Below are 22,151 nucleotides of genomic sequence, written 5' to 3'. Positions count from 1 at the left end.
TAAGACACCGCTAGTTGTGGTCTAGCTTTTAGTCTCTCTGTAGCCCTAGGAGATTTTTACGCTTTACACTGCACAGGTTTTGACATACCACTGTTTTATGTTTGTTTTCATACTTCAGAGACTGTATAGCGTTTTGTATCGTTGCCAGCAATACCTCGCCACTAGCTTCTCTTTAACCTATACTCTTTATTTTTTTTATTTTTTAGTTTATGTATTTGTGTAATTCTGTTTAATTATATTATTCGTGTAAGAGAAGGGAAGGAATAGTGATTTTCTGGTAATTTGTGGTACGGTCTTATGGGACCAAACTGCTAAGGTCATCCGTCCCTAAGCCGACACACTACTTAATCTAACTCAAACTAACTTACACTATGGACAACACGCACACCCATACCCGAGGGAGAACTCGAACCTCCGACAGTGGGAGCCGCATGGACAGTGACAATGCATCGAAGATCGTGCAGATACCATGCACGGCGAATATTGATTGTGGGTGTGTTTTGTGGGGGAGGGAGAAACTATGATCGGCGCACATAAGTGTGTAGTAGTTTGATGGAGTGAAAGTTGCAGGTGAAAGTTGCAGGTGAAACTTAGAGGGGGGGGCGGGGGTGGAGGCTGAAAGGGACATTGGGAGAGGGTGAAGGATGGAAAAAAAGTAAGTTTTAGTCATTTTTTTAAGTATCAGTCTGCCTGTCCGCATTTAAGAACCCTTTTTCTCTGGAACAGTATTGCTTACCAAGTTCTAAATTTTGCCACATACCAATGTCTACAGTTCGAGCATAAAGGCTGTAAGCTCCTAAGTCAATGCATTAAAAAGACACTGTCGTTTATGTCACATTTGTGTTACATAGTTTGATCCTTGGAAATTCACTCATTTAAAGCTATAGGGTGCTTCCCGTTGACTTACAGGCATAAAATTTGGCGGGAAGCAAGATATCACCGAACATGCAAGCAAAAAAATTCGGCAACCGATAAACTCCAGCCATATGACATAAATTTATTTTTTGTCATTTGAACATAGCCTGCCTTCATTATGTGTCAGAAGGATAACAGACGAACGTTACTACACGGAAACGTAAAATGTGAGTTGTTTCCATGTTTTAGTAATACAATTACTTTTTCATTAGACCTTCTCTCTCTACCTATATAAAGTAGAGTCCTCCTTTAGCTTCGTTTTGTATGTCCGGCTAGATTGAGGAAGTACTGTAGAAATTTTGCTGAGGTTTTGCAATTCTCAGGACCATTATCTTGCCACTATCGACATCGATAACGGACAAAAATCCTTGCGATTCTAGACTTCCCGTGTGGATGAACTGTTTCTCTACATTAGTAAGTTTATTTGGATACCTCAGAACGCAACTCTCCACTAATTAGTTAATGAATCCACTCTTTCATTCATTCATTTCTTTAGAGGGAAATCAGTATTAGGGGGTAAAGGAAAGCAAGTCAGTTGTAGTATTGCATATGGGTTGGATCACTCATCCTTTCTTTTCATGTAAAAACAGTATATAGTTTCTCTCTCGGCTGAATCTTGTAACCTGTCTTCCAAATGAAAAGACCCCTTCAGCGTTTTGGGTAACTGACTTATCGATTCATTCTTATGAGTGAAACCATTCTTTTTATCATTTAAAACTGTATAATACATTTTCCACCGAAATAACACAGTAATATTACCTGGGGACTTTGATGTACAAATTCGCAAACCTTTTCAGGAAATATCCACAGTACAAAAATTATTTGTACGTAAAAGAACCAACGCTTAAAGAGAAAGACTCTTCAGACTGTACAGACAGTATAACATAGTGCTGCACCCATGGAATGGTATCGCAGGCTAACGCTAAATATTTGTTAAGTTCTTCACTGGCAGTAATAGGAGTAAGCCGGCTGAGTCAGTGACTGGCAAACTGGTATCTAGGAGGAAATGATGATCAGACTTGGATGAACACGAAAGTGATTACGAGGAGTGGGTCTGGCGGAACACTCCAGTCAGCAAACGGAGCACAATGACGTCATAGCAATACGAAGTTATCATCATACAGGTGACAGAGCAGAGTGTTACTAAAACGCCCACTTCTAACGCAACATTAGCTATTCAGCCGCTGATGCAGCATAAAATAGCGTCTGAAAGCCGAAGTTACGAGAGTGTAAAGCCACTAGGACAGCTGACCACTCGAGAAAACTAGCACACATTCTGTTATTGCTACGGAAGGCACACAGAAAGTACCAGCATCAATACAACGCTTGTCTTAATCTCATGCTCATTTGCAGCTGACCGTCAGCGCGCCCAGTCGTTTACTGTCACCTATGGAGAAGACACTGCCACTGCAAACAGCAGTACCAGCTTCCGAGTCATCACTGACGTGGTGGAAAGACGCCTCTGTTGGTCTACTGGATATTTGAGAAGCATGGGCAATGAGCTGTACTCCGTCCATCTTCGCGAGGGGGAGGTTCTTTGACGCACGCTGTATTCTTGCAGCTGAAACTGTTACTGTCTCATCCAAATAGTTGTAGTGCGCATGTCAAGCTCAACACATAGAGTGCCACAATTTGGGCTACAGGGCGAGTACTTTGGACGCACGTCCTGAACGATAGCGCTGCGAGGGTCATCTAGCAGATGCTACTGTTTAACGCTGTCCATTGAAGGCCACGCCAGATGCAACGCATGGAGCCATCGACCATTCGTAACGTAATGGCTACTGCGCGAAACTTGTGCAACGCTGCAGAACTGACAAGCAATGCGAGTGTGCTACTGTTGACTATACCCACACAACGTCAGCTCTACTGAGCTGCCGGCAGCCTGTGGAAGACAGGCCTCTATTTCAAGTTAACAAATGTTTCGTTGTGAATAATGGTTTCTTGACGCTCTCAAGCGTAAACAGATCCTCCTCATTGCATCCTGCTTGCCCCAAACCTGACTACCATACAGTTCTTGGACTAAACGGCTAACATAGTACTAAAATCTTAATTCAATATTTTTAACACGCTTATGCTTCAGGAAAGGTTACATATAAGTAAATTAATCCAAATCAGCCAACCATTTGCAATAAAATGTGGTTTATTCAAAGTACGACTATAGGATGTGCCCTATGACAGAACTTGTCAAGTAAGAATAGTTAAAATCCAGTAATAGCAGCTGTCAATTAACATGTCAGGTCATGTTATGAGTTGCATACCGACTGAAAGCTTACTTTCAAAGCCCTGATAATAAGCGCTAGTTTCTTTAATAATGTATACAAAGAAATGCACTGACAGCATTTTATCATTGGACAATCCTCAGATCGCTTCGTTATTTCATGCTTTAAAAGGGTGAAATTTTAGTTACCTGTACTTCTGAAGAAGGTTGAATGAAACCACCTTTTATTGCAACTAGTTGGCTGATTTGGTTTCATTTACTGTAATCTACGTTTTTCAAGCAGCTTCCTATAAAACAAACTACATGGTTATCACCACACCCAATTTTTAGTGAAGAACAACTCGATCACACTGTTGCAGTGCAGTTTAGACTCAGGTTACTACCTACCTACCATTAAATTCAAGGTTGGGATCACATTTAGAAAAAAGAACACCTTCTGATATACAGAAGTTATCTAGAGAAAGTGAATACGAAATATATTCAGAAGAACGAATTCCTAAATGTAACAATCAACATCCAAAAAGAAATTCTTCAGACTGCAGAGAAAACTAATCCGCTTAAAAAAAAAGGAACGTAACCTGTTGGAATGATGATTGTGATGAGTAAAGAGACAAGCTTCGTATATCTGGACTAAAAGTAATGTTACAGTTTATAGATCCAAAAACACAGAATACAGCATGTAAAAATACTTGTAAACTACTTCAAAGAAGTTTTATATCAGCGCACACTCCGCTGCAGAGTGAAAATCTCATTCTGGAAACATCCCCCAGGCTGTGGCTAAGCCATGTCTCCGCAGTATCCTTTCTTTCAGGAGTGCTAGTTCTGCAAGGTTCGCAGAAGAGCTTCTGTAAAGATTGGAAGGTAGGAGACGGATACTGGCAGAAGTACAGCTGTGAGTGCCGGACGTGAGTCGTGCTTCGGTAGCTCAGTTGGTAGAGCACTTGCCCGCGAAAGGCAAAGGTCCCGAGTTCGAGTCTCGGGCGGGCACACAGTTTTAATCTGCCAGGAAGTTTCATATCAGCGCACACTCCACTGCAGAGTGAAAATCTCATTCTGGAAACATCCCCCAGGCTGTGGCTAACCCATGTCTCCGCAGTATCCTTTCTTTCAGGAGTGCTAGTTCTGCAAGGTTTGCAGAAGAGCTTCTGTAAAGATTGGGAGGTAGGAGACGGATACTGGCAGAAGTAAAGCTGTGAGTGCCGGACGTGAGTCGTGCTTCGGTAGCTCAGTTGGTAGAGCACTTGCCCGTGAAAGGCAAAGGTCCCGAGTTCGAGTCTCGGTCGGGCACACAGTTTTAATCTGCCAGGAAGTTTTACTTCAAAGAACTTCACAACTGTGATTAACCAAATCTAAATTTTCATTTTGATAACATAATCAAATACAAGTAGACCTCGAGGCACCAACAATAACGGAAATCAAAGAAATCGTAAAACAAGAGTAATGAAACACCAGATGAACACACTATACTTCTGAATTGTGGAAAGACTCTAGTGACAATATTAGTCTACGTCCAACGGAAATCGTTAGGGAAATTTGGATAACAAACACCTTACGACCAGAATTGAGGACAGCACTAATACATTCACTAAAACAAGGGAAGAGAACTGATCCTAACAGTTACAGAGGGATTTACCTCTTGTCAGTCATGTACAAGATCTTGTCCAAGGCACCTTCAAAGAGAGCTGAAGTGAATACACCACCCGCTACCAGAGGAGTATCAAACAAAATTTAGGAAAAGAATATCTTGTGCAGAGCAAGTACTGAATATAAAGAACATGACAGAAAGGAGGAAAATCAGAAACTTCGAATAAGTGATAGCTTTTGTAAATTTTAAAAAGGCATACAAATCAACTGATAAAATGCACTAATCAGCACTTTAAAGAAAAAGTATTTTTTTTCTTTTTCAGCAACTATAGTCGTATATAGTGAAATAATAAGCAGCCAGCAGCAGCCCAACAATGGGCACTTAGTGCCTTCATCAGAACGTTATACCTATCGTATCAATTAAGAGTGTCAACGAAAAGATACATATAGGAAAATGCTATGTTCATCAAAAATATACAGGAGCAATAAGTAACACAATACTGAATCCATTAACACAATAGGAGCTCATAGATGCTTACATGTGTTTCATAGTACCTGTACGAAATTATAAAGAAATTTGGACTTGATAATAAAATAGCAGAAGTATTTAAAGGCACTTCAATAAACACAACATTGAAAGTAAAATTTGTAGAAATACTCTCAAAATCTTTTGGAATAAAATCAGGAGTAAGACAAGGCTTTGTAAAAAGTAGTGAGAGAATGAAGAAAAATCGTCAATACCAAGGGTGTTCAACAAAACAGAAATACCTTTTGCAGATGACATGGCGCTAATTACTAACTTGCTGAATAGTGCCAAAAACAAACTACAAACTACAGAGAGAAGGTGACAAAATAGGACTGAAATATAATTTGAAGAACATACTCCTTGACGAATATCAATGATCTCTTCAATCTTAAAATTCACAACTTAATATGTGAAAAAGCTTTTTAAATACCTAGGATAATGTACAACAAGCAACAGAAAAAAATAAAAGCAACAGAAAACATGAATTGGAAGCTTTCCATATGTCAAAAACGTATGTAACAAAAAAAGTCTGTGTCTTGATAAACAGAACTAAGACAAAATGTTCGTGAATTTCTGAGGGACCAAACTGCTGAGGTCAGTTGCCCCAAAAGTACCAAAAGGTAGTAAGGTCTGAAACACTACATGCAGCACAAACATATAAACTAACAATATTTATGACTCTTGAAAAACTCGAAAAAGCTGAAAGAAGAATTCTGAGGAAAATATTGGGCTGTGCAAGCAATAATTACGTTGAATGTAAATTAAGATTACATAGTGATCTCCATTTTAAATTAAAAAACCTAAATAATACAAAGACGTAAAGAAGATTGTCTTAGGGGCACATATAACGAATTCATTGGAACAGACTTACCAAGCTGATCTTGAGCTTACTAAAAGTTAACAAATCCAAACTCACATGGTTCACTGGAATTGAAAAATGCGTAATAGATAACAGAATACTTTTGTAGAAGAGCAACAGAGAAAGCAAAGTACCAGAGAAGAAAGAGGTCCTAAAAAGGAGGGACATGGGCCAGGAAGTACAGGAACGGCACTCTCGAAGGATGAAGAGAGTCTGGGAGGAACGAAAATTTCACACAGTATGAATACTTAATGTAATTTTTCCTACTTTCCACAAGGATTAATCGAATAAATAAAATAAATTTACTTCTGTAGATTCGGTCGTTCCGGATTCAATTATCAGATAGCAAACTGAGCTGATGTACTGCCCGGGGAACGTTTGAATCTAATATTTCAGCATTTAATCAGTAATTTTTTTGTGAGGAAGGTAAGTATATTTTGTAGCAAAGTACGAAAGTGATTGCGTATTTACAAGTCATAACCATACACACAAACCTGATTACGTTTTCAGTCTTTGAGAAGTAGCAGATTAGTACTTCAGGGACATGGTAAACTACTATTCACATTCTCTCACTGCTACTTCAACGCCACAGTTCAACCTTCCTCTCTCTGTAATTCTAAACAGCTTACAACATGTTCGTTTCCTGCTGGACGCGAGGATAGATAACAGAAGTCTCCTGATCCTCTAGTTCTGAGGGGAAACATTCTATCGTTTAGGTGCTAAATTATTATCGTTGGCTGCACTCTATGATCGCCTGTAAGTACTGTTATTATCGTTACGATCCTCGTTTTTTACTGAGTGCTAATAAACAGCTTTTGGTTCAGATTTCGTCCATGTTTTTTAATAGGCATCTACTTAATTGATCTTTACGTCTGGATTAAAATGCTGAAGCGCTCACTGTCGTGGGAACGTAAGAGGTCATGTAGCTTGACAAACTGTGATCCTCAAATTCAGCGCGATATACCATATCTGCAAAGATGATGCTTTTCCTGAAACTATATTAAATAAATTGAAAGAAAATTGGCAAAATACTATAAAATAATAAATAAATAATGAAAAAAAATAGCATTATAAATATTTCTGGCGAAGAAAAGTACTCCCGACAAGTGAAAATATATGCTTAAAACCAAGTGATTAAGGCAACAAACAATTAAAAAGATGTATCTTATAAGCTTCCTGCTGATATTGCCTCATTATTTACCGAAATGGCAAAAACCCTCATAAATTTATAATACAGCACCAGTTACTGATCTTTTAACACCAACCAAAAATCCATATTTAAAAATATACGATTAAAAAATTATATTCAAGTAAATAAATTAACTGATTTTGAGAATATATCATGTTTATAAATATACTTTTTATTCGCCTCTCCTTCAAATAATATACGAAATTGTCTCTAAACAAGCCAGGAACCATAGTCATGGTTCATATATAAATGAAAGGGCTGAATGAGCATGTGAATGAAATCACTCAAACCTAGAGACTCACAATGATTGAAAACCTTCATAATAACGTAACTGTCGGAGACTTGCATCAGTTGGTTGGCTCAGACTCAGCGAGGCAACTCAGAACCAGACAGTGAGTGAAAAACGTTCACACAGCTGACGCTCCTCACAGTGACTCGTTCCATTCGGTTGTTTCGCTGAATCAAACAGCACACTACTAATGCTGTGTTCGAACTTTACGTGCTTGTTTTCCCTATTTACCAGCATTAGCTTACATTATTCTACATGTAGAGCAAAGTAGCATCCATTACACGAAACAGAAATTCGATCTAATCTCATCGTTTATGTGTATAGAAAACAAGAGGGGTCTCATCTCACTTCTGTGAGACTCTACATCTGATGAACACTAGCTATCCAAAAAGCTTACTGGATTATACTCGTATTACTTCATATACTCTAGATGTTACTGTGTCCTTCGCTGCCTTTCCACAGATTCTCGTGACAGTAGAGTGTGAACAGACGAACGGCTTATAGAAGACGAGGATCTTGGAAGCTCCATTAGTAATAATCACTGCCGTACTGATTGTAAAAATCTGTAGATGATCTTAGTGTGAGTTTTGAATCTTAGTCACCTTCCTTCTTTCTCTGTTATGAAAAATGTAACCTAATTTGTTAAGAAGACCACGTCTCCCCATTTTGTAACGTAGGTGTATCTAAGCTTGGCGCTTATACACGCCATATTATCTACATCTACATCTACATCCATACTCCGCAAGCCACGTGACGGTGTGTGGCGGATGGTATCTTGAGTACCTCTATCGGTTCTCCCTTCTATTCCAAGCTCGTATTGTTCGTGGAAAGAAGGATTGTCGGTATGCTTGTGAAGGTATGTTCTCGAAACTTTAACAAAAGCCCGTACCGAGCTACTGAGCGTCTCTCCTGCAGAGTCTTCCACTGGGGTTTATCTATCATCTCCGTAACGCTTTCGCGATTACTAAACGATCCTGTAACGAAGCGCGCTGCTCTCCGTAGGATCTTCTCTAACTCTTCTATCAACCCTATCTGGTACGGATTCCATACTGCTGAGCAGTATTCAAGCAGTGGGCGAACAAGCGTACTGTAACCTACTTCCTTTGTTTTCGGATTGCATTTCCTTAGGATTCTTCCAATGAATCTCAGTCTGGTATCTGCTTTACCGACGATCAACTTTATATGATCATTCCATTTTAAATCACTCCTAATGCGTACTCCCAGATAATTTATGGAATTAACTGCTTCCAGTTGCTGACCTGCTATTTTGTAGCTAAATGATAAGGGATCTATCTTTCTATATATTGGCAACACATTACACTTGTCTACATTGAGATTCAATTGCCATTCCCTGCACCATGCGTCAATGCGCTGCAGATCCTCCTGCATTTCAGTACAATTTTCCATTGTTACAACCTCTCGATACACCACAGCATCATCTGCAAAAACCCTCAATGAACTTCCGATGTCATCTACCAGGTCATTTATGTATATTGTAAATAGCAACGGTCCTATGACACTCCCCTGTGGCACACCTGAAATCACTCTTACTTCAGATGACTTCTCTCCATTGAGAATGACATGCTACGTTCTGTTACCTAGGAACTCCTCAATCCAATCACACAATTGGTCTGACAGTCCATATGCTCTTACTTTGTTCATTATAATCAGCTTTACAGTAAATCAGCATTCAGAGTGATCAGTGATCCAGTCCAGATATATTAATTGCTCATTTCAAGGCGCCATAAAAATCTATCCTTTCTTAAATTCACTTAGAGTAGTAAATGTCCCGTTTTCTGGCATGAATTATGTTTCTACTACGATTACTCGTTAGTCTCTTGTTCGACTATACACACTGATCAGCCATAACGTTATGATCACCTGCCAAACAGCTGGTTTTTCAACCCGGCACGGCTAATAAAGTCGACGCGTTCTGACACGGAAGCAGGTAGGCCTCAGTAGGTCGCTAGACGAAGTTACGCACACAGGACACCTCAGTCCTGTAAATTCCGGGAAGGTGGCGATGATGTCTGAAACCACGACCAGCCACATCACAGATGTGTTCGATCTGATTTCAAACCTCGCCGGTTGGGAGAACAGCAAATCACATTGCTGGCGTAATGAGATGGTGCATTACCTTGCTGAAAAACGCCATTGCCGTCGGTGAACACGATCGTCGTGAAGTAGTGTACAGCCGACCGCGATGGCTAGCGGTTCTAGGTGCGCAGTCCGGAACCGCGCGACTGCTACGGTCGCAGGTTCGAATCCTGCCTCGGGCATGGATGTGTGTGATGTCCTTAGGTTAGTTAGGTGTAAGTAGTTCTAAGTTCTAGGGGACTGATGACCACAGTAGTTAAGTCCCATAGTGCTCAAAGCCATTTGAACCATTTGAAGTAGTGTACATGGTCTGCAACCATTGTACGATACTCCTTGGCCGTCACAGTGCCTTGAACGAGCTTCAATGGAACCATAGCTGCCTACGTGAAAGTTCCCCAGAGAATAATGGAGCTGCTGCCAGCTTGTCCCCTCCCACAATATGTCACGGAGTTGTTCCCGTGGAAGACGACGGTATTCGCGCCCTCCAATCAGCATGATGAAGAAACTATCGGCATTCATCAGACCATTCAACACTCCGCTATTCACCGACGTCCAGTATCGACTGTCTCCTATCAATTTCAGTCGTAGTTGCCTATGTTGTGGTGTTAACGTTGGCACATGGATGGGTCGTCGGCTGCGGATGCCCATCGTTATGACTGGTGCACTGTGTGTTCAGGTAGACTTGTACTGTGCCCGGCATTAAATACTGGTGTTAGTTCCGCCACAGTTTTCCACCTGTCCTTTTTTACCAGTCTTTTTCGCTTACCACGTCAGACATCTTTAATGACAGGTGGCCCATCCAGTCCCACGATGTCCGGATGTGGTTTTACCTTAGTTTCGCCACGCTTTGCAGACACTCACCACAGCACTACTCGATCACCCGACAAATCGTGCTGTTTCCGAAATGCTCGTACCGAGTCACCGGGCTATCAGAAACTGCCCTCGGACAAACTCACGTAAATAGCGTCCCTTCCTCGTTCTACACACGGACAGCACTATCACTGACACTACACGCACATGGAACGTGTCTGGCAAACAGTATTTCCTCGCCAGGTGACTCTCCTATCGCCTAGATGGGTTCATACTGATAGTAGGTTGGCGGCTGGTCAATGTACGTTCCCAACTAAGTCACAATCACGCAACTCTACTAGGGGGCATTTCAGTTTCGCAGTGGTCATAGCGTTTTCAGGTAGAGACTGACCAGATCAACGGCCTGCACGTTCCCCCATACTCAAGTCTTGGAATTATTATCTAGAGCTGGCGGGAGGGGGGGGGGGGGCATCTATAACAATTGCTGTAAACAGCAGACCGCGTGTACACAGAAACTCTTCATCGGCATGTCACAAAAGCCTGAGAAACCATTCGAAACTGTTATGGAGTACTTGAAATGTTGCAGCAGTCCATAATTCGACGAGTGAATGGGCGTTTAGAAGCACGAGGAAGTAATTTTTATCATGTACTATGAGTTTATGTGTTGACGATGACAAGTTAACTAAATCGTTAATGAATTCGAAAAGAGGAATTTTCTAGCATCAGTTTATACGAATTTCTTTTCTTCTTTCGGTGTAAGGAAACTATCTTAACATTAAAAGTGGTGCTCGGTTGTGAAAAGCAGCAGTATGAGATATCCAGGACGGGTTACGTTCATCAAATATTGTTGCTAAATCTAAATGGTCTAAGAAATTTTACTTGGAGGATAAAACACCTGCCTAAGATGGCTATGATTAATTTTCTCAATATATTTCATGTTGATTTTGATTTAGTCCCCACCGATGAGACACGTTAATTTTATGTGCATATGAACGAAAAGTAATTCATCTATAAATAACTCTTGCATGTGCAATGATCGTGGTGAAACGGAGTAATAAGTAAGCCCTATCATGAATCTAATTCACCAAATAGTACGTAATGATAGCGCAGGATCTGACTCTGTTCCCATTGTTTCCTTTACAGTTATTATGAAATTTTTAACAACTGCTTTGCAAATTCAGACACCTTAATTGGGGCCAGACAACCAATTGCATAACAGAAAGTGCCGTACTTTTACCTACAAATAACAAATACAAAGAAAACCTGGTATTTATAATTCGCTAAATCATCTCACAATACATTCTGATCTGCCTGGACATCTCAGCAGCAGTATCTCTCTCGATAAGGTGTAGGGTAAAATGATTAGACGGGATAACAGAGTATGCGTGGAAGCTTGGCCGTCGCCGAAAGAAAACTACGATAGTGCATATAAAGAACTGGGAACAACAAAGATGTAGACAAGAGCGATCGGAAATGGCCTCGCATCCGTATTTTTACGTAACTCTACAGAAAATATCTTCACACTACTCTCGGATCATTGGAAAGCAGAATTATTACTACTAGTGCGATCCAGATACACTGCAACAACGAATTAGCCATTTGCCATGTGGTCTCAAGATCGCACACAATGAACAAGGTTCTGACTCCGGAACAATTATTCAGATGGAAATATTAATCTAGCACGTGAATTAAAGAACAGGGAAACTGACTGGAGACGAAACTCATTAAAATAAGCGTGAAACATGTTGTTTAGCGTTGGGGTTCACTTGTATGAAAAGTTAATGAAGGACAGAATACGAGCAAAAGATCCAAACCGTCTCGGAACTAATTGAATTTCACAGCCATACGAAAAAAATGTAGAGGGAAACTAGAAAGCGCTGATGCTTTGAAGTTTATTTGTTTCGTAACTCAAACACATAGCTACTTAATCTACTTTCCTGTCAACTAGGAACTCATACGATTACCGATCAACTGCTGGAACGCGACTCCCCGACAGGAAGTCAACCTCTTGTTCTTCTCCAGGCTCGGTTCGAATTTTTCGGAAAAGGGGTGTCTGCCGCTTCACTAGCCAGTTAGAACGGGCAGACAAGGCGACAGATATAGTTCGTGTTTCAATAGGAGACTCGAAGCAGACGGGAAGGCATGTAATTTGCTAAAGTTGATTCATGGTACCATCATTGCGACCCTAAAAATTGATGAAAAGCGAAATTAAAAAAGGTTGGTACTGCTACTATAGAGAAAATAATAAAATAATTTTCTTTGGCTTCTGCAAAGCATTCAGCTCACTCATCCACGATTTCAAACAAAACGTCAAAGGTGGGAAAAGGAAGCCATTATTGATGCATGACAGAGATTGCTGTGTTTATGAAAAAATAAACAAAACACTTTGCTTCCATTCTCCATCAATTATCAGTGTGATTTGGGTGTAGCAGGCTAAGAGCAGAAAGGTAATGTCATCGGGGGATTAAAAATGAAGTAATGAAAGCAGTGTGAAAGAAGCGCACTTCTTTCGAAGTTTGTAAAAGAATTTTTGGAACACCCTGTATATGCACAGACTTAAACCTGAACTGACAAAGAAAGCAAGGAGAAGAACATGAGAGAGAAAACTGTGAATGTCTGTGTGTGTGTGTGTGTGTGTGTGTGTGTGTGAAAGAGAGAGAGAGAGAGAGAGAGAGAGAGAGAGAGCCCTGATCTGTGTGTGTGTGTGTGTGTGTGTGTGTGTGTGCCTGGGCGGGTGGGTGTGTGGGTGAAATATGTAGTCGAAATAATATGTAATTTAGCATTACGTTCAGTTGCTAGGACATGGTTATAATTATGTAGGATATTTAAAAGAAACTCTTGATTACACGTACATAGTGGACAATGATAATTGAAACCATGGGACATCAGAATAAAGAGAGCTTAAGGGTCAACCAATGTATCATGCACAGACTGCAACACACAGTTGCAGAATGTCTTGGAGCAAATAGTGTCTGAATTGATCAGTGGAGGTATTACATCTGTAATGTATCGTATGAGGTTGTGCACAATTCTGTGAGACAATGCTACTGAAATAGCAACATGAAGAGTTAAAAGACGCAATGAATTTCTCGTTTTTTTTCCCGAGGTCGGTCCTAAGTAGTATAAATCAGATGAAAGCGATACGACTTTAGGGGCTCAGCATTAGTTCACTGGAACGAGCTTGGTGACCCCTGGGTTTCGGACCTGGGACTGGTAAGCGCCGCCAATCAGATGGTTCAAATGGTTCTAAGCACTATGGGACTTAACGTCTCAGGTCATCAGTGCCCTAGAACATAGAACTACTTAAACCTAACTAACCTAAGGACATCACACACACCCATGCCCGAGGCAGGATTGTAACCTGCTACCGTATCGGTCGCGCGGTTCCAGACTGTAGCGCCTAGAACCGTCCGGCCACCCAGGCCGGCTGCCACCAATCCCTTATGACCTTTAACTGTGTGCATACTTTACCGACCATCATGGCGCACAGTAGTGGAATGTTGTGTCATAGGGGATGGGGATCTCTGCTTGACTGACCAGTTGGCAAGGATGTGAAAAATTCTCAATTAAAAACACCCTCAATCTCAGTGTATGCTGCGCGCTAATCAGATTCAAGGTTGTTTAGGTGGAACAGCCAGTTAGAGGGCCACCTCTGGGCGACCTGCCGCACCTCAATTGTATAAGGCTTACCTACGTACACTGGGCTCTGTCTAGGTGGACTCCTGTTTCCTTAGCTGGTCGTGGGATCAAGTCTGATCCTTCGAAATTCCCTCTTGCACCTCCTAGCGGACTGAGTGGGTCGCTGGTAGGTACACAGTCAAATAAGAGGGCTCCTTTAGCCAGTACTGCACACTCTGCAATATTTAAGAATATAATAATTTAGTCACAGAAGGCATGCTGCTGGTCAGAGTTTGTTTTTATGGGTTAAAATGGAAGAGGGAATTTTGGTAAAATTTTACCTTTATATTCAAAACAGTTTAGAAAAGATTGCAGGTGCATTAAAACCTGTTACATGCTTGCAGAATGGGATGCCGTTGATCGAAACCTCAAGTTCCTTAGAAGTAACAGACATGCAGAGGATCTAAAGCGTTTGGGAATATGTCATTGCGACTTCGTTTCATATCACCTTAAAATAAGTTCTTGTGGCCTACAGGGACCAGGTTCACAAACCCAAAGAAGAGTTAAAAGTTGAGTGGACTCAGAAAAGCATTGTAGATGTGCAGAATATCATGAAAAGGGTTGAAGGCGATCCAACTAAATCTGACTAGTACATCCTCACTTTTAATAGCACAAAATACCAAGAGCATGTTAAGGTGGATTTCTTCACTTAATGATGTGGCCCAATGTCCCCAACCTAATGCGCTGTTTTGAACGCCAAAACTTTAGGCACACCACTCTTGGATGTAATGGAGAAGCCACTTGTGGCAAATGTGGTAAGGCTGCCCACAAAATAATCGAATGTTCATCTCCAAAGTGTGTGAACTGCTTTGGGGCTCACCCTATTAGGAGTGGGGACTGCTGTTTCGCCCTTGGAGAACGGAAGACCGGAGCTTAAAACTATAGAACAGATCCGCTAAGGGAGGCCATTAAGATTATATGCAACTCACTCCTCTCCCCCACATTCATTATGTCCTTTGATTTGGTAGTTTAATAGCTAGTTCAGTACCGCCATTCTTCTATACAAATGGAGGTTACTAGTGTTAGCACTAGTACCTGTGTTTGTGTGTTCACTGCGATTACTCCAAAGCTTACACCTTCTTCCATTGTCCTCTTTTGCCCCCATTACAATATTAGATTTCTCCACACCCATTATCCATCATGTTAGCAAGTCCATCGTGGTGGTGCCGTCAAGTGTCTTCTTGGTCGTAGTCTCCTGAAAACATAGGGATCATACTGCTGCCTAAGCTGCAAACTCCCCATGTTTCCCAAGTAGAAGAAGCTTGTCTGCTTGGTGCATCAGGATTCCCAAGAATGGCCATCGCAAAAGGTGGCCTGTGCTGTGGCTCGGTAGAGCCCATGTGGAGAGCCCTTGATCAGAGAGGGTGGAATCGGGGTGGATGAGCCACACTCAAGCGGACCAAGTCATCTCTTGCTGGTTACTGAATGGCGCCAGCAGTTTCTAAGAAGGGCAAGGTAGACTATAACGCTGACAGTCATGACCTTAAATCGTTCCGTTCCCTAGATACATCATGGGAGGAACACAGGAATATGAAAAAAAGAATTATTCACCTCATATTTTAATCCGCAGCAGAACAGATAGCCTCCAATGTGGCAACGAAACCTCTCTTTTCGATGAAAATATGGAGGGCAAGTTTATGGAAGTGGCTGCACTGTTAAAAACAGGAGATAGATCAGCATGATTCAGACAGCGTCCCCACCCAGTACTAGGCAGTACTTGCCTGTAACAAGCCGGGCGATAATCCAGTATCTGTCACCCCCATAAGAGCCTCAACATGGTCCAGGGCATTATTTTCCATAGCGACCTACTCTTGGAGTCTGACAACGAACTATGCGGCGTGCTCACTGTATCTGGCCTATATAGAAGGGACCAAAATGTAATACGACTGCCACCCACGCCTTCGTCTACGCCTTTGAGGATGATACATTACCCGAAAAGGTGAAGGTGATGGTATAACCCATATGTGGTGGTTTAAGTTTCGGAAATTTCGGCACATGTCTTCCCAATGCAATTCCAGTGCCGTATGGTACTCCAAAAGGAGTACAACATTATGAGTACAAGACCTTGGACTGCCTGACTTGCGTATAAGCTAAACATAAATAAGTAAGGTTGCACCCCATTCGCTTGAAATCTTCATATGTCTTCATATGTTGCAGTAACATCGACGTCACCCTCACTGGTGACAGTAGTTCCCATATCTCTATCTTGTACAGTGTGCCCTCAGGGCTGTCTGAAATTATCCTTCTTCTTGGTCTTTGGGGACAGTTCCTCACCCAAAGTGCTACTTTCTACATAAGTCATCTCCCCACAATCGGAGAAGCAACATCTTCCTCCGGCTCTTCTCACATGGAAGGGATTCTCTGGGACATTCCCTTCCAGTGTCTCCACCAATGCAGTGGCTGAAGGAGCCAGATGCTTCTACATGAAAGACATCACTGTCTGCCTCAATGCTTGAAGCTACTTTGGAGAAACCCTCCGAGCAGGCCATTAAGAGAAACGAGAAAGCAAGCCGATAAGTTTGCTAAGAAACAAGAATTTCCCGTGGCCCCAACGCCACCACTCGCAACCTGTTCTGTACCTGAGCACAAGGCGGAGATTTTAGTGTCCCTTGAGGACCTGATTCATAATCAAAACGTCTTCGGTCCCAGGTTCGATCTCCGCCACTGCCTAAATTTTGATAAATAATCAGTATTGGCGGCCGAAGACTTCCGGCATAAAAAGTCAGCCTCAGTCTGCCAACGGCCTTTTCAAAGAGGGCGGAGGAGCGGATAGAGGTTCAGGGCACTCTCTTGTCCTAGGGGTGGGAAATTGCCCCTAAAGGCGGAAGAATCAGCAATGATCAACGACATGAGGATGCAGAAGGCAATGGAAACCACTGCATTAAAGACACGTAACATGTATCCACAGGACATGTGGCCTGTAGTTGAAGAAGTGTCATGATGATCTCTCCATTGGCAAAAGATTCCGGAATAGTCCCCCATTCGGATCTCCGGGAGGGGACTGCCAAGGGGGAGGTTACCATGAGAAAAAGATTGAATAATCAACGAAAGGATAATGTTCTACGAGTCGGGGCGTGGAATGTCAGAAGCTTGAACGTGGTAGGGAAACTAGAAAATCTGGAAAGGCTCAATCTAGATATAGTAGGGGTCAGTGAATTGAAGAGGAAGGAAGACAAGGATTTCTGGTCAGATGAGTATCGGGTAATATCAACAACAGCAGAAATTGGTATAACAGGTGTAGGATTCGTTATGAATAGGAAGGTAGGGCAGAGGGTGTGTTACTGTGAACAGTTCAGTGACCGGGTTGTTCTAATCAGATTCGACAGCAGACCAAGACGGACAACGATAGTTCAGGTATACATGCCGACGTCCCAAGCTGAAGATGAACAGATAGAGAAAGCGTATGAGGATATTGAAAGGGTAATGCAGTATGTAAAGGGGGACGAAAATCTAATAGTCATGGGCGACTGGAATGCTGTTGTAGGGGAAGGAGTAGAAGAAAAGGTTACAGGAGAATATGGGCTTGGGACAAGGAATGAAAGAGGAGAAAGACTAATTGAGTTCTGTAACTAGTTTCAGCCGGTAATAGCGAATACCCTGTTCAAGAATCACAACAGGAGGAGGTATACTTGGAAAAGGTCGGGAGATACGGGAAGATTTCAATTAGATTACATCATGGTCAGACAGAGATTCCGATATCAGATACTGGATTGTATGGCGTACTCAGGAGCAGAGATAGACTCAGATCACAATTTAGTAGTGATGAAGAGTAGGCTGAAGTTCAAGACATTAGTCAGGAAGAATCAATACGCAAAGAAGTGGGCTAAGGAATAGCACAGTAGGCAGCACAGTTGAAGTTTCTTAAATTCACTTAGAGTAGTAAATGTCCCGTTTTCTGGCATGAATTATGTTTCTACTACGATTACTCGTTAGTCTCTTGTTCGACTATACACACTGATCAGCCATAACGTTATGATCACCTGCCAAACAGCTGGTTTTTCAACCCGGCACGGCTAATAAAGTCGACGCGTTCTGACACGGAAGCAGGTAGGCCTTAGTAGGTCGCTAGACGAAGTTACGCACACAGGACACCTCAGTCCTGTAAATTCCGGGAAGGTGGCGATGATGTCTGAAACCACGACCAGCCACATTACAGATGTGTTCGATCTGATTTCAAACCTCGCCGGTTGGGAGAACAGCAAATCACATTGCTGGCGTAATGAGATGCCTAGGTGTGCAGTCCGGAACCGCGCGACTGCTACGGTCGCAGGTTCGAATCCTGCCTCGGGCATGGATGTGTGTGATGTCCTTAGGTTAGTTAGGTGTAAGTATTTCTAAGTTCTAGGGGACTGATGACCACAGTAGTTAAGCCCCATAGTGCTCAAAGCCATTTGAACCATTTGAAGTAGTGTACATGGTCTGCAACCATTGTACGATACTCCTTGGCCGTCACAGTGCCTTGAACGAGCTCCAATGGAACCATAGCTGCCTACGTGAAAGTTCCCCAGAGAATAATGGAGCTGCTGCCAGCTTGTCCCCTCCCACAATATGTCACGGAGTTGTTCCCGTGGAAGACGACGGTATTCGCGCCCTCCAATCAGCATGATGAAGAAACTATCGGCATTCATCAGACCATTCAACACTCTGCTATTCACCGACGTCCAGTATCGACTGTCTCCTATCAATTTCAGTCGTAGTTGCCTATGTTGTGGTGTTAACGTTGGCACATGGATGGGTCGTCGGCTGCGGAGGCCCATCGTTATGACTGGTGCACTGTGTGTTCAGGTAGACTTGTACTGTGCCCGGCATTAAATACCGGTGTTAGTTCCGCCACAGTTTTCCACCTGTCCTTTTTTACCAGTCTTTTTCGCTTACCACGTCAGACATCTTTAATGACAGGTGGCCCATCCAGTCCCACGATGTCCGGATGTGGTTTTACCTTAGTTTCGCCACGCGTTGCAGACACTCACCACAGCACTACTCGATCACCCGACAAATCGTGCTGTTTCCGAAATGCTCGTACCGAGTCACCGGGCTATCAGAAACTGCCCTCGGACAAACTCACGTAAATAGCGTCCCTTCCTCGTTCTACACACGGACAGCACTATCACTGACACTACACGCACATGGAACGTGTCTGGCAAACAGTATTTCCTCGCCAGGTGACTCTCCTATCGCCTAGATGGGTTCATACTGATAGTAGGTTGGCGGCTGGTCAATGTACGTTCCCAACTAAGTCACAATCACGCAACTCTACTAGGGGGCATTTCAGTTTCGCAGTGGTCATAGCGTTTTCAGGTAGAGACTGACCAGATCAACGGCCTGCACGTTCCCCCATACTCAAGTCTTGGAATTATTATCTAGGGCTGGCGGGAGGGGGGGGGGGCATCTATAACAATTGCTGTAAACAGCAGACCGCGTGTACACAGAAACTCTTCATCGGCATGTCACAAAAGCCTGAGAAACCATTCGAAACTGTTATGGAGTACTTGAAATGTTGCAGCAGTCCATAATTCGACGAGTGAATGGGCGTTTAGAAGCACGAGGAAGTAATTTTTATCATGTATTATGAGTTTATGTGTTGACGATGACAAGTTAACTAAATCGTTAATGAATTCGAAAAGAGGAATTTTCTAGCATCAGTTTATACGAATTTCTTTTCTTCTTTCGGTGTAAGGAAACTATCTTAACATTAAAAGTGGTGCTCGGTTGTGAAAAGCAGCAGTATGAGATATCCAGGACGGGTTACGTTCATCAAATATTGTTGCTAAATCTAAATGGTCTAAGAAATTTTACTTGGAGGATAAAACACCTGCCTAAGATGGCTATGATTAATTTTCTCAATATATTTCATGTTGATTTTGATTTAGTCCCCACCGATGAGACACGTTAATTTTATGTGCATATGAACGAAAAGTAATTCATCTATAAATAACTCTTGCATGTGCAATGATCGTGGTGAAACGGAGTAATAAGTAAGCCCTATCATGAATCTAATTCACCAAATAGTACGTAATGATAGCGCAGGATCTGACTCTGTTCCCATTGTTTCCTTTACAGTTATTATGAAATTTTTAACAACTGCTTTGCAAATTCAGACACCTAATTGGGGCCAGACAACCAATTGCATAACAGAAAGTGCCGTACTTTTACCTACAAATAACAAATACAAAGAAAACCTGGTATTTATAATTCGCTAAATCATCTCACAATACATTCTGATCTGCCTGGACATCTCAGCAGCAGTATCTCTCTCGATAAGGTGTAGGGTAAAATGATTAGACGGGATAACAGAGTATGCGTGGAAGCTTGGCCGTCGCCGAAAGAAAACTACGATAGTGCATATAAAGAACTGGGAACAACAAAGATGTAGACAAGAGCGATCGGAAATGGCCTCGCATCCGTATTTTTACGTAACTCTACAGAAAATATCTTCACACTACTCTCGGATCATTGGAAAGCAGAATTATTACTACTAGTGCGATCCAGATACACTGCAACAACGAATTAGCCATTTGCCATGTGGTCTCAAGATCGCACACAATGAACAAGGTTCTGACTCCGGAACAATTATTCAGATGGAAATATTAATCTAGCACGTGAATTAAAGAACAGGGAAACTGACTGGAGACGAAACTCATTAAAATAAGCGTGAAACATGTTGTTTAGCGTTGGGGTTCACTTGTATGAAAAGTTAATGAAGGACAGAATACGAGCAAAAGATCCAAACCGTCTCGGAACTAATTGAATTTCACAGCCATACGAAAAAAATGTAGAGGGAAACTAGAAAGCGCTGATGCTTTGAAGTTTATTTGTTTCGTAACTCAAACACATAGCTACTTAATCTACTTTCCTGTCAACTAGGAACTCATACGATTACCGATCAACTGCTGGAACGCGACTCCCCGACAGGAAGTCAACCTCTTGTTCTTCTCCAGGCTCGGTTCGAATTTTTCGGAAAAGGGGTGTCTGCCGCTTCACTAGCCAGTTAGAACGGGCAGACAAGGCGACAGATATAGTTCGTGTTTCAATAGGAGACTCGAAGCAGACGGGAAGGCATGTAATTGGTAAAGTTGATTCATGGTACCATCATTGCGACCCTAAAAATTGATGAAAAGCGAAATTAAAAAAGGTTGGTACTGCTACTATAGAGAAAATAATAAAATAATTTTCTTTGGCTTCTGCAAAGCATTCAGCTCACTCATCCACGATTTCAAACAAAACGTCAAAGGTGGGAAAAGGAAGCCATTATTGATGCATGACAGAGATTGCTGTGTTTATGAAAAAATAAACAAAACACTTTGCTTCCATTCTCCATCAATTATCAGTGTGATTTGGGTGTAGCAGGCTAAGAGCAGAAAGGTAATGTCATCGGGGGATTAAAAATGAAGTAATGAAAGCAGTGTGAAAGAAGCGCACTTCTTTCGAAGTTTGTAAAAGAATTTTTGGAACACCCTGTATATGCACAGACTTAAACCTGAACTGACAAAGAAAGCAAGGAGAAGAACATGAGAGAGAAAACTGTGAATGTCTGTGTGTGTGTGTGTGTGTGTGTGTGTGAAAGAGAGAGAGAGAGAGAGAGAGAGAGAGAGAGAGAGCCCTGATCTGTGTGTGTGTGTGTGTGTGTGTGTGTGTGTGTGTGTGTGCCTGGGCGGGTGGGTGTGTGGGTGAAATATGTAGTCGAAATAATATGTAATTTAGCATTACGTTCAGTTGCTAGGACATGGTTATAATTATGTAGGATATTTAAAAGAAACTCTTGATTACACGTACATAGTGGACAATGATAATTGAAACCATGGGACATCAGAATAAAGAGAGCTTAAGGGTCAACCAATGTATCATGCACAGACTGCAACACACAGTTGCAGAATGTCTTGGAGCAAATAGTGTCTGAATTGATCAGTGGAGGTATTACATCTGTAATGTATCGTATGAGGTTGTGCACAATTCTGTGAGACAATGCTACTGAAATAGCAACATGAA

The 22,151-nt window shown here is 42.0% G+C and overlaps 1 non-coding gene across 1 annotated transcript; it reads left to right on the top strand.

Annotated features, from left to right (window-relative positions):
• The first annotated feature begins 4,346 nt into the window (after nt 1-4,346).
• Trnas-uga (transfer RNA serine (anticodon UGA)) lies at nt 4,347-4,421 on the top strand. Its single transcript has one exon. It is a non-coding gene; the product is annotated as a tRNA-Ser (tRNA).
• Nucleotides 4,422-22,151: the final 17,730 nt, after the last annotated feature.

This window comes from Schistocerca gregaria, chromosome 5 (assembly GCF_023897955.1).
Source record: "Schistocerca gregaria isolate iqSchGreg1 chromosome 5, iqSchGreg1.2, whole genome shotgun sequence".
Lineage (NCBI taxonomy): Eukaryota > Metazoa > Arthropoda > Insecta > Orthoptera > Acrididae > Schistocerca > Schistocerca gregaria.
This window is presented reverse-complemented; position numbering and strand designations above follow the sequence as displayed.